The sequence below is a fragment of the Macaca fascicularis genome, chromosome 13, assembly GCF_037993035.2.
Source record: "Macaca fascicularis isolate 582-1 chromosome 13, T2T-MFA8v1.1".
Taxonomy (NCBI): domain Eukaryota; kingdom Metazoa; phylum Chordata; class Mammalia; order Primates; family Cercopithecidae; genus Macaca; species Macaca fascicularis.
The window spans coordinates 100,364,940-100,377,428 of NC_088387.1; the positions used below are offsets into that span (position 1 = coordinate 100,364,940).

The following is a 12,489-nucleotide window of genomic DNA, read 5'->3' on the forward strand; positions in this document are numbered from 1 at the left end:
ATGTTGAAGTGACTTGCCTGAAGCTGTACCACTAACAGGTGCCAGAATTGGATTCAAATGCCCTTCAACTGGCTCTGAGCTGGAGCTTCTTGCACTACACTGCACTGCCCCCAGCCTTCCCCCTCCCCAGGTCATCTCTTTGTCAAGGCTGAAACAAGAAGGCAGAGTGTCGTCTTGATTCACCTCAGCTGGGAACATGGTGGGTGAGTGAAAATTAAATTTTTCGCGGCTTTGAGCATGTCTGTGAATGACAGCAATCTGCAAGTATTGATTCTCGAGTTATAAATAAATGCTAATGAGTAGGCAAATTGCAAATAGAGAATTCCCAAATAATGAGAATCCACTGTAATCGTATTTTTGTTCTTTTCTCAGTGAAATGCATCTGGTGGTACCCATCTTGAATATCCCTGCTAACAGCTTTGCTATCGAAGGGTAAGCTAACTTCCAACCTCTGCTTCTCTGCATGGATGATTTCTTGCATTTTTTTCCAACCTATGTGCCTGGAGGCATGTACATAAATGCTCATATACACAGATGTAGCCATATAATACCCATACTGTATTATGTTCTCCACTGCATAAATCTGCCATTTAATTCCTCATTGATTCAGTATACAAAGCAGTGAGCGTATGGAAGAGTCAATATCATCTCTACTCAAATGTAGAGAAAACGAAGCCTCCTGGTGCTTGCTCAGAGCGGAGGGGCTCTGCAAACAGGGAGTCGCCGTAAATGGGCCAAGATTATTTTGGGGGATGACAAAAATGTTCTGAGTTAGATTATAATGATGGTTGAACCACTCTGTATATAAAATAAATTAAAAAATTATTGAATTGTGCATATTAAATGGGTGGATTTCATGCTATGTAAATGATACCTCAATAAATGTGTTAATAGAAAAAACATGATGCATCCACTACGCATGCACAGGCCTGCAGAACAATGGGAGGATGTATCTTCACTGGTCAGGAATTTACACTCGCTGAGGGTTTTCCGTGTACAGTTGCCACATTCTTGTGCAGCTTTATTATTCACTTGTCACAAGAAAGCTGCAAAACTCTATGTGCTGGCATGAGTTGGAAATGTCTATTAACTTGTCAGCAAATGAAAAGGGTGAAGGGTTTTCATCTCTGTAGATGAATTGGAACAGGTGCAGCATGTCTCCAAGATCGCTAATTAAAACCACTCAGGACTTATATTTATTTTACATGAAAAAGAGTTTTACATGTGTTTGAAAACTGTATGGAAATACAGCTTTTAAAAGTTTGACTATCCAGTCAAGTTTTATTTCTGCTTTATATCAGTTCATGAATGAAACCCTTGCTAGGGCATGTCTCACATGCACTTTCATACACCAGCTTATTTTATATTTCATATACCCATATAGCAAATGTAAGCTATGTTTATTACCAAGGGGATTTGAGTTAGCTTGGGCCTGTGTATATACTTTCAATTTGTGCCACTTCCATTCGACTCCACGGAATGACACTGATATTGTTTTTTATATAATCTTTGGAGTATTTGAGGCTTTTGCCCTCCCAAATTTCGTGCATTTGTTTGCAGTTCAGGGAAACGGAAATAAGGTGCATGGAAAGAAAAGGAACAATTAGATGGGCCTATGTTATACGTTCTTGAAAAGATCTGAATCTGAGCATAAGAAAACCTGTATTTGAAGAACTTACGAAATTTTAAACAAGCCATTAAGCCTATCTCCTATCTGTTCCTTAGATACTTAATCTGTTAGGGCCTAGCTCAAATGTCACTTCTTTGACAAAGCTTCTAGAGATCTCTTTAGCTGCCATCAACATTTCCTTCTTCCATCCTCCCATAAAATTGTGCACTCCTAATACATTTTATAGCACATTGGAGGAGACATGCAGGGGTTGGCAAGTTGAGAGACAGTATAGTATTATGCTGAAGATTTGGATCCTGAAGTCAGAGAGTATCTGGGATGAAATCCCAGTCTTACCACTTACTAGCTGTATAACCTTGGAAAAGACTCTTTAAATTTCTTGTCTACAAAATTAGAATAATAATGGTGTTTGCCTCACTTAGTTTTGTTATGAAGGTTAAGTGGAAGAAGCCAAGTAAAACACTTCAAATACTGACTGGGACAGGTTAATTGCTCCAGAAAGGATGGTTGTTGGTATTATTTACTAGGAAGGCAGTGCAACATCGTAAAAGGAATTGGAAAAAGAAAAACTGGGTTGAGTTCTAATTCTACCAGTTCCTGGCCCTGTGATCTGGGAAAATCAGTTAACGATTTGACTATTAAGTCCTTCATCTATAACGTTGCCTAGGTCAAATAGAGGTGCCAAGAGCCAAATGCAATTGAGGGTATGAACACATTTTATAAGTGAGAAAGCATTGTTTAAGTCTTAGATATTATTTGGAGGAAACCGAATGTATAAAGAAAATATATAATTTGTAGTCCATTAGACCCGTACTTAGGTTCTGGAATTATCATTTGCTAACTTTGTGGCCTTAGTAAATTATTTGTCTCTGTGTGTCAGTTCTGTCACATTAATGAAAAGATAAAACTGTTATTGTAAACCTAAAATAAAACAATATTTAAGTACAGAATTCACCATCAAGTATATAGCAGGTCTCAAACTGCTGAGCTCGAGCAATCTGCTGACCTCAGCCTCCCAAAGTGCCGGGACAACCTGGGCAATGCCATTCTGGACGTAGGAACGAGCAAAGATTTCACAGTGAAAATGCCAAAAGCAATCACGACAGAAACAAAATTTGACAAATGAGATCTAATTAAACTAAAGAGCTTCTGCACAGCAAAAGAAACTATCAACAGAGTAGACAGACAACCCACAGAATGGGAGATTTTTGCAAACTATGCATCTATAACTAGCTATCTATAAAGAAACTTAAACAAATTTACAAAAAAAAACATTAAAAAGTGTACAAAGGACATGAACAGACACTTTTCAAAAGAAGACATACATGTGGCAAACAAGCATATGAAAGAAAGCTCAACATCACTTATCATTTGAGGGATACAAATCAAAACCACAATGAGATATCATCTCACACAAGTCAGAATAGCTATTATTAAAACGTCAAAAAATAACAGATGTTGGTGAGGTTGCAGAGAAAAAGGAATGCTTAAACACAGTTGGAGGGAGTGTAAATTAGTTCAACTATTGTAAAAAACAGAGTGATGATCCACAGTGTGGGATTGAACCCAGAAATCTCATTTCTGGATACATACCCAAAGCAATATAAATCATCCTATCATAAAGACACATGCATGTGTATGTTCACTGCAGCACTATTCACAATCACAAACACATGAAATCAACCCAAATACCAATGGTAGAGTGGATAAAGAAAATGCACACATACACCATGGAATACTATGCGGCAATTAAAAACAAACAAACAAACAAACAAAAAAACTGAGAATATGTCCTTTACAGGTACATGGATGAAGCTGGAGGCCATTATCCTTAGTGAACTAACACAGGAACAGAAAACCAAATACCGCATGTTCTCACCGGTAAGTGGGAGCCAAATGGTGAGAACACATGATCACATAGAGGGAAACAACAGACACTGGGGCCTGCTTGAGGGTAGAAAGTGAGAGGAGGGAGCAGATCAGGAAAAATAACTAATGAGTACTAGGCTTAGCACCTGAGTCACAACATAATCTGTACAACAAGCCCCTGTGATATGAGTTTCCCTAAGTAACAAGCCCGCACATTACCCCTGAACTTAAAATAAAAGTTAAAATAAAAAGGAAAAATAAATAAAAGTTAAAATGTTTAACAAAAAGTACATAGCAGAAATCAAATCATGTAATTTCACTCCTTATCACAGTTTATTTTGTTATTTATGCATATGTCTGTCCCTGATTTCCTGGAGTCAAAAGTAGACAGTGCTCTGCTTTACAGATTCCAAAACCCCGGGAATGAATTCACACAATACAGAAAGATTTCAGCCCCAGTTGTGAGTTGCTAGATAAGTACGGGGGCTGCAGCTCACCTTCCAGGCTTTAGACAGAAACCTGATAGGTTCTGGGATAGGTTTCCTTTGTCATATCTGAGGTTTTATTCAGGACTGAAATGAATTGTCAAATACAAAAGTACTCTGACAATTTCCAAACCCTTTAATATAAAGATATGTGATTGCACAATGGCTGTCGCTATGTCAGGACAGAGAGCCCTCTGCCTATTATCAGGCTTGCCTTGCACTTTTCTTTAGACTGGCCGCCAGCTGGAGTGACACGTGGCATCATAAACAGAATTCCCTGGCACCGTGTGGGTCGTGGCAGGAACCAGCAGTCGGTCTCCTCTGACAGTACCCCGTCTTGAAGAAAGAAGGGCATATGCATCCCAGCTAGCTTGCTCCAATGTAACCTGTAGCCCACCAGCCTCTAGGGAGTTGGGAGCTTATGGTTATCAGCACTACTCTTTCCTTTTGCTCCTCAGTCCCAATGGTTGAGAAGTGATGAGGGTAGAGGACAACCCTTGCCTGAAATGGTTTCTATCTGGCTAGATCCTGTCCTGGTGTCTGTCTGCTCTTAGCAGGCTTAGGAAGCAGGGCAGAATGTGGAAAGAAAGAACACAAGACTTTGATTTTGGATGGAGTAATAAGAAAAATATGTGAATCATATCAATCAAAAAACAGTTTCTCTAAATAATTGTCATGACAACAGGCAGCAGCTGTGAGGTCTCAGCTGACAGCGGAACAGTTCTGGACCCAACACCAAGTAACCACTGGTGGCCTCCAAAAGGTAGCTCAGCAAAACCAAAGGGCACTTCTGCCTGCCTTTCTGACATCTGTCACAGGGTTACTCGTTCTTGTAAAACCTTTTCCATGCCAGATCAGCCGGTTACCCGCAGTCACAGCTCCCAACACTCAGCAAAAACAGAAAGCAAATGGAAGAATCACTAACACAGCAGAAGCTATCTAATGTCAATGGCTTCTTATGACAATAGCTTGATCCCAGCCAAGTTGACCACTGGCTGATATTAACAGAACTAAACAATGAAATGTGAGAAACAAATGGACAGAAGCTGAGGAGAGGGAAGTGAAAGTGAGCCAGAGAGGGAGGGAGAGGGGCTCTTCCTGCACAGCAAGTTCTCCAAGGAGAACAGGGCCTTGACTCTCAGCCCACTGTTTGTCAAGTCAAAAAGTAAGAAAACAGGGAAAAAAAAAAGAAATAAAAGAAAGAAACAAGGAAAATAATAGGAAAAAATGCTATACTTAGTAACATGCAAGAATCATGCAATCAATTCAGACTCAACTAGTAAACCCACATCTTTCCGGAGAAAGGACTTGGGCCATTTTCAAAGCCTTGCTTATGTGTGGCCACAGGAAGCAATATTATAAATATCCCCTTATGTACCTTTTTTGAGCAGCTGGCCAGGCCCAGGGAGTATCAAGCATTAAACATTAATTTCTCCACCTTCTGGCTCTTTCCTACTCTGTGTCTTCTTTCTTTCACTCTCAAGGCAGAAAGAAACTGGAGTCTGAGTTTCACTGTGAAAAGACAAAAGAGTTTCTGCAGCTTGCAGCTTATTCGATCCAGGCAAGCAGCACCGACTTCAGGTGCTTGGGGAAGCCATCTGTAGTTCTTGAGGCGATGAAACAGGGCTGAGAACGCGGTGCTTTCTGGACTCTCTGCTTCCAGCTGGAAAGACCACTGAGGAAGCCGCTCTTAAAGCACTTTCTGCAAAATTGCCTCCATCCATTCCATCTGGTGTTCTCCAGTGATGGAGAGCTGCCTGGATTGTCCCAGAAACTGAGGCAAGGGCTGCCAGGGTTCCCTCCAGAGAGGTACAGAAATGAGGAAGAAGTGGGGACTTGTGTGTTCCAGGTGAATCACAGAATGCTGGCCTCATACCTGTCATGAACAGGCGGCCTGAGCCTGGGGCCGGAGCTCAGTGTACCAGGGGAAGAGAAGGTGAAACAGAGCTGCTTTTGAAATATACAAGCCATAGACTAAATTCTGCTTGATGAAATAAAACACACACATGCACACAGCAACTTTTAACTAAAAACCTGGATGTATCAGTGCCGAGATGAAATAGAAATATCAAAGGTGCATGAAAAAGGAAGAAAGTATGATAATACTTTGGAGAATGTGAAAAACAAACACAGAGAGCTGAGGAAAGAGAAAGGCAAGTGAGCCAGGGAGGGAGGGAGGGAGAGGTGCTCCTCCTGCACAGCAAGTTATACAGTTATCCAGGGAACAGGGGCCTTCATCTCCCTGCCCACTGTTTATCAAGGCACGTGGGGAATGAAGGCACAGTGTGCGCTTTATGTGTTTTTTCATCATTTTTTCCAGTGTGTGCCGATTGAACCAAAACCTCTGTGTGACACGCTGACAATGCCCTTTACCCTCCTTTTATCTAGCCTGTTCTCTAGACTTGTCATTATTTTTCAGGCCCCACATGTTGGGTTCCTTTCATCTTTTCTCAGAAATGATTACTTTCAGACCTGTTAAGTGAAAAGCTATGACATGGCACATAACATCTGAGCCATTTTAAATGGACCTCCTTGAAAGATTCATTTTAATACTAGAAAGGGACCTTCTTAATTAATCTTTGTTGTATTTTATTATCACAAGATGGATAGGGAGGTACCTCTAGGGACACTCACCTGTGAGGTCCCAGGGAAAAGAAGAACGGGGAAAGGGGTTCAGTGAATGTGAAATTACCATATACTCTGGTTTATGCATTTTTAGAGAGTAAAAAACTCTATGTTTCTAGTCAATTATTTATATATAATCTAGTTTTAAAAATAATTTCAGGTGTCTTACAAAAAAAGACCTTGTTCAGTAATAGGCACAGCTAATTAGACTAACGGTAGAGAAGGATATATATATATGCATGCTTCATTCTGTTTCACTAAAGTATTAAATATTTTAGTATGGACATCATTGCCCCGACCTCAATAATTTTTTTTCTGAAACTTGCATCTCTAGTTTGACTCAAAATGTTCATATTCTAAAGAATCAGAGTGTTTCTTCTTTCTTGAAGTGGTTCGTCAAGATAAGTCCTCTTCCTTATGATGACTGAAGTGTAGGATTGGGTGTTGCTCCATCTCATCACTACAAGTCACTACAAGGCTTTTAGCAAAGTTCTGAAAACCAAATCCTGGAATGTAGAACCCCTGAGCAAAGATGCAGCAACAGCCATTCAAGCCAAAATTTAATAATGACTATCATTTGTTGATGTTTACTAAGGACCAAGAATATGTAATCTCACCAACAGTCTCTAAGAGACCAGTATCATTTTACTTGTTTTACAGAAGTGTAAATGAATTAAGGAGAGGAGAAGCAATTTTATCATGTATCATGTACAAATTGGCTGACAATACACTTTGGTCACAGACTCGTCACAAAATCTGTTCTTAGAACCGTTGCACTACCCAGATTTCAGGCTTTCAGGGATATTTTTGAGTTAGCCACAGATCTGTCCAGCAGTTATTGTCCTAAACTTGGGTGGCTCCGTGAATCACTATTGACAGTCATGGTCCGTTCTATCACCTTCAGGTTTTCACACAAGATAGAGTCTATTTTAGGTCAAGGGCATTATCAAATTTGAGACCATATTCTAAGAATGTCTACACCGGTCATCAAGAAAAACAGGATCCTACTCACAGAGTTCATTTATCAACTTGAGCCTATCTATAAGTAGACTGTAGTTTTCTTCTGGAGAAGCATGAACCTTGGAGTCAGAATGTCTGTGTCCAAACCCTGCTCTGCCACTTATCAACTGTGTGACCTTATCCAAGTTACTTAATAATAGCTCCATGCCTGAGTTTCCTTTTCTATGGAAAGACAATGACAATAGTGCCCATCTTGGATATTTCTGGTGAGGACTGAATGTGCTCTAATAGAAAGGTGTTTAGGAAGTATGCAATCCAGAGTAAGCACTTAATAAGCTGAAGTTATTGCTGTTTTTCGTTGAAGTTAATCCATTTGTCACCTTCTTTGGACATCACATTCATCATGTTCTTTTTCTTGTAAACATATATTTTAGGGAAGACTAGTGAGTTCAGTGATACTTGAGGTGACTTCAAAGAGGACCCCTTCCAGAGGTCATAAAATGCAAATTTTACCACCCTACAAAGTAAAACTCCACCTTTGTTCTTCTTCAAGCATTGCTGTGCCTTCTGGCTCACAACTGAGAGCATCTGAATGAGGGAAACTTTCTCTCTTGCTCAATCTCTCTTTTTCTTTCACTCTCTCGAACAAACACACATAATTTCTTAAGAGATTTTTTTCCACATCACAGTCTTTTCTATGTATCCCAATTTTAAATTTAAAAGACTACCTATGCTGAGAATTGTTCAGTGATGTTGATTTATGAGACTTATGCAAAAAAGGACAGTCTTACCGATGCACATATCTATTTGGCAAGGCAGCAGTGATTTATAAAATGACAAGCTGGTGACACTCATATAAAGGCAGCTTTCACGTAGCAAGTGTAAAGGCAGAAAGAAAATCTGCTACCAGTTGAATGACAAACTCCTTTGCTATTTTAAGAACAGTATAAACGCCACCCTAACTTCCATTTAGTGTCCACCTAGTGGAGGATGTGCCATCGTAGAAGGGGTGCACAAGGTGACCTTTTTTCCTGTTCTTGATCTCTGAAGCTCAGTGTCAGGTTAAGTTGGTCTTTTTCTAGTCACTCTTTATTGGTGTGTCATCCATGAACTTTTCTAAGCTTCATTAAAGCTCTATACATTTTGTACATTTTTCCATCCAGATGACATGCTGGAAAAATATGGTATATGATATCAAGCTTCTTTTACTTGTCCTAGCAGAATGTATTTGACATTTGAATATGTGTTATAGGAAAACTAAACTGGAGAAATTAGACTATGCTTACTAGACTTTTAAGACTATTATCCAGTCCCTTAGCCTCAATCATTATTGGTTTGGTTTAATATTGAAACTCTTTACTTCTTCCCTCAATTCAGCTATCATTCCACAGTAGTCTTTCTTTCTTGAGACTTAGTGTAGCATACCACAGACAAGAGTCCCACTAGGTCTCTTGGCCCTCCCCTGATAATGCCTGAACCATCAGACATGAGGGCTACAGCAGAAAACTGATCAAACACTGTCTGTAGTGAATTATCATGGCCTTTCTCTGACTACAGAAAAATACACATATTGAATGGAAATGCACTGCACAATTGTTTCCATTTGTCACATCAGCTAAAAGTGCATTCTTGCATTCTCCCCACATGTATTTGTCAGGATAGGCTTGGTTATAGCCACAATACCAGGGGCTTACATTAACACAGGTTATTTTTTGCTCATGCTGCATGCTTGTAATGGGTTAGTTGGGGTTCTGTTCCATGTCATCTTCACTTCTAGGACCATGTTAATGGACCAGTCTCTGTCTTGACTTTTGCTAGTCTTGTGTCAGAAGAAAAAGGGATCATGGTAAACTAGGAAAATACCTACTCAGAAGAGAAACACATCACTCTTCTCACATATTTTTAGCCAAAGCAAGGCACATGGAAAATATAATTTTCCTCTAAGGAGGGGCACCAGTGGGAGGAAAAATAAAATCTTTTCTATAACAGAGAACTTTTGAAAAATAATCCTGCATACTATATTGAAAACTCAAAGAAGCAGAAGACAGTCACTGTAACATCATAAAACTGGCCCACAGGGTAAGATGCACCTGTGTGAGGGGTTGATTGGGAAAAAAACTATTTTGCAATGAACAGAAACATTGGAAATTTCTAGAAAGAAGGAAAAAAGCAGTAGTACCTATTTATCACATCTTCATTAGGTCTCCAGGTCACTAATTTTGGCAGAACATGAAAGAGGTAAGGACGAGGTCAAATCGTTAGATCCTCTGAGAATCTTCCCAGAATAGTTTTGTGAAGGTGACAGTAAAATCAGAGAAACTGGGGTCTGATTGAAATCAACTCTTCCCCATCCTGAGGATCAGAAAAGAACAGGACAATGTCCCTCTTGATTGTTTCTACCTGGTGAGTGAAACATATGTCTGTGGCAGGACTAATATAGTATGTGTTACAGTCATCAGAAGCACTGGACATTTCTACAAGGAATGGAAATTTTCTTTTTTCACAAAAAAGAAAGCAGCAACTTAGAGTAGGTGAACATAAATTATAGAAGGAGAAGAACAAAGAGCACTAAAAAATGGGAAAATGAAGAAAGCTGAGGAGCTGGAGGTAAGGAAAGAAAATGGGATTCCAATGAAGATAAGAGAGGCAGGCAGACCAAAGCCTGGAGAAGAACTGGCAGATCATAAGGAACCAAGACGGAGAATATATTTTTACTGATAAAGCTTAGCAGTGTTAAAACGGGCTTATGAGAAGTCATGAGATTAGTAACATTAACTTCTCAGTTCAACAAACATTTTCAAATGTGTCTATGGCAGGCACTGTGCCAGTTTATGGAAATCAAAAGTTGAATAATACACAGGCCTTGATCTCCAGTAGCTTATATTCCAGTAGGAGTGATAGTTAATATACAGGACATTCAATAATATGGGATTAAACACAAAGATAACTAAATTCAGGGTGCTAATAGAAAACAGGAGCATGACTCCTAAGACAAACAGAGGGAGAGAAGTCCTGGAGGAGGATCAAGAAAGATTTTCTGAAATGGTAATTCTTAAGTTTCACGTTAAAGGAAAACTGGGACCTAAGTATCTAAGGGAAGGTTGGGAACATTGCACCTGCAGGGCAAAGAGCAGATGCTAGTGCATATAAACAACAGAGACATAAAATAGAAGGTCATAATTAGGGCGCTCACCCCAGACTTATGTGGCTAAAGAGGATGGAAATGGGAAAGGAGATGCAGTGACAGGAAAGAATTCGAGTGTGAATCATAGACCAGGCTTCTGGTGTCACCTGCACCACTGTTCCACTAGATATTGAGCCAAGACTTAACTTCTCTGGGCCTCTGTTTTCTTTCTATTAAAAATGCTGGTGTTGAATTAATGATGTCTAAGACTTATTTCACACTGGAAATTATAAGTGGTATAAATAAAGAGTTATTAGTGAAGAGCTAGAACTCTGGCAGCACTTTTAAAATTAGCTGTTACAGCAAGGGGATTAAGAAGAGAGATGCTATGTCCTGAAGAAGAAAGATGCTCAAAGGTATCTCAGGTCATGCTTTACTGACTTCCCAGACTCAGCAACCCTTCTAGTCCCTTCCTGAAGGGACTGTGATTGGGAGCTCATTACCACTTAAGAAAGCCATTTTCAATGACAGGTCATTTTAATGTTTGGAAAATGCTCCCCTGGACTATGGTTAAAGTTCATGAATGATGAGTGAAAGTCACTGCAGCATCCTGAAACTGCTCCACAGGGGACTGAGGGATTTGACTGCATGAGAGACTATTGCAGAAAACAGAAGCAAAGGACATTTCCATGCCAGAAGAAGAAAGATGCAGTTGAGAGTGAATGACCATGAATCACAGAGAGAGGAGAGAACACATTAAAAAACTGAAAGAGAAGCTAAGTTGAGAATTTGAGGTTGAGGAAAGAAGAGGGAATGCCGTCGGGGTAAGGGTAGCAGACAGAATGAAACCTAGAGAAGAACTGGCAGTTGGTAAGGGACCAAGGTGAAGGAGAATGTATTTTTCACCCATAAAGTTCAGTAGTGCTTTTAGAATTGCAAATATGCATTTAAATTTAATAATACAATTATGGTATATTAAATGTCAAATGACTGTTACAGAAAAGCACTTAAAATTAATACATATGCATGAGATAAATCCTGTCTGGTTGTCAAGGTCTAAATTCAAAGTTATATAAGCCAGGCTTTGCACTGAATTTTGTTACATCTTAAAGTTGCAAAGATCTTTGAATTTCATTGGTATTTAGCAAAGAAGTGTGAGCAAAGCTTAGTTAGAACTGAGAGAAAAGGTGAGATTTTTGGGCAGTCAGCAGCAAAACCCAAATGCTATTCAAATCCAAAGTAAAACTGAAGGCAATAGTGGTCTTCATTGCTGCTGTCATCATTGCCATCATCATCATCATCACTATAGATGAAATGGCTGTTCAGTTACTTGAGTGTAGCTCTGCATTAACAAGGAGTCCTTGTTTCTTTCTTTCATTTCTACTTTACTTTCTGCCTACCTTTAGTTGGAAAAATATTATATTGTTAAATTTTTTTTAAATTATTTTAACTACATATATGCAGTTTTAATCATAAAGATATGCAATAAACATAAACATATACACAAGAAAGAACAAAAGTTTCCTGTCACCACTAATATCCCCCCACCAATTACGTTTCTCAAAGGTAACCACATGCTGTTCCAAACTTTTTCCTTCAAGGAAGTATTTTCTGAAATCTATTAGGCTACTTCTAGAGGGACCATCATTTTGGTAAGCAGCAAACAATGGACAAACATAACAAGTATGCTTCACATAAGTGTGTTCTTTGCAGGAATGACCTCTGAGAGAGGGCTGCCATCTCTCTATGCTTGGAGAAAAATATCTTGAGTCTCTGCACCCTAAATGTTGAGGTCA

At 39.3% G+C, this 12,489-nt stretch overlaps 1 long non-coding RNA gene across 2 annotated transcripts in view; it reads right to left on the minus strand.

Annotated features, from left to right (window-relative positions):
• Positions 1 to 12,489, minus strand: part of LOC123568417 (uncharacterized) — a 518,489-nt gene that overhangs the window by 78,518 nt on the left and 427,482 nt on the right. Inside the window, exon 1 of one of the 2 annotated variants that reach the window (XR_012422638.1) lies at positions 5,363 to 5,715. The exons of the other annotated variant lie outside the window; for it this stretch is intronic. This is a non-coding gene — a long non-coding RNA (uncharacterized lncRNA). Of the gene's footprint in view, positions 1 to 5,362; positions 5,716 to 12,489 lie in introns of those variants that run through there. 2 annotated transcript variants of the gene reach the window in all.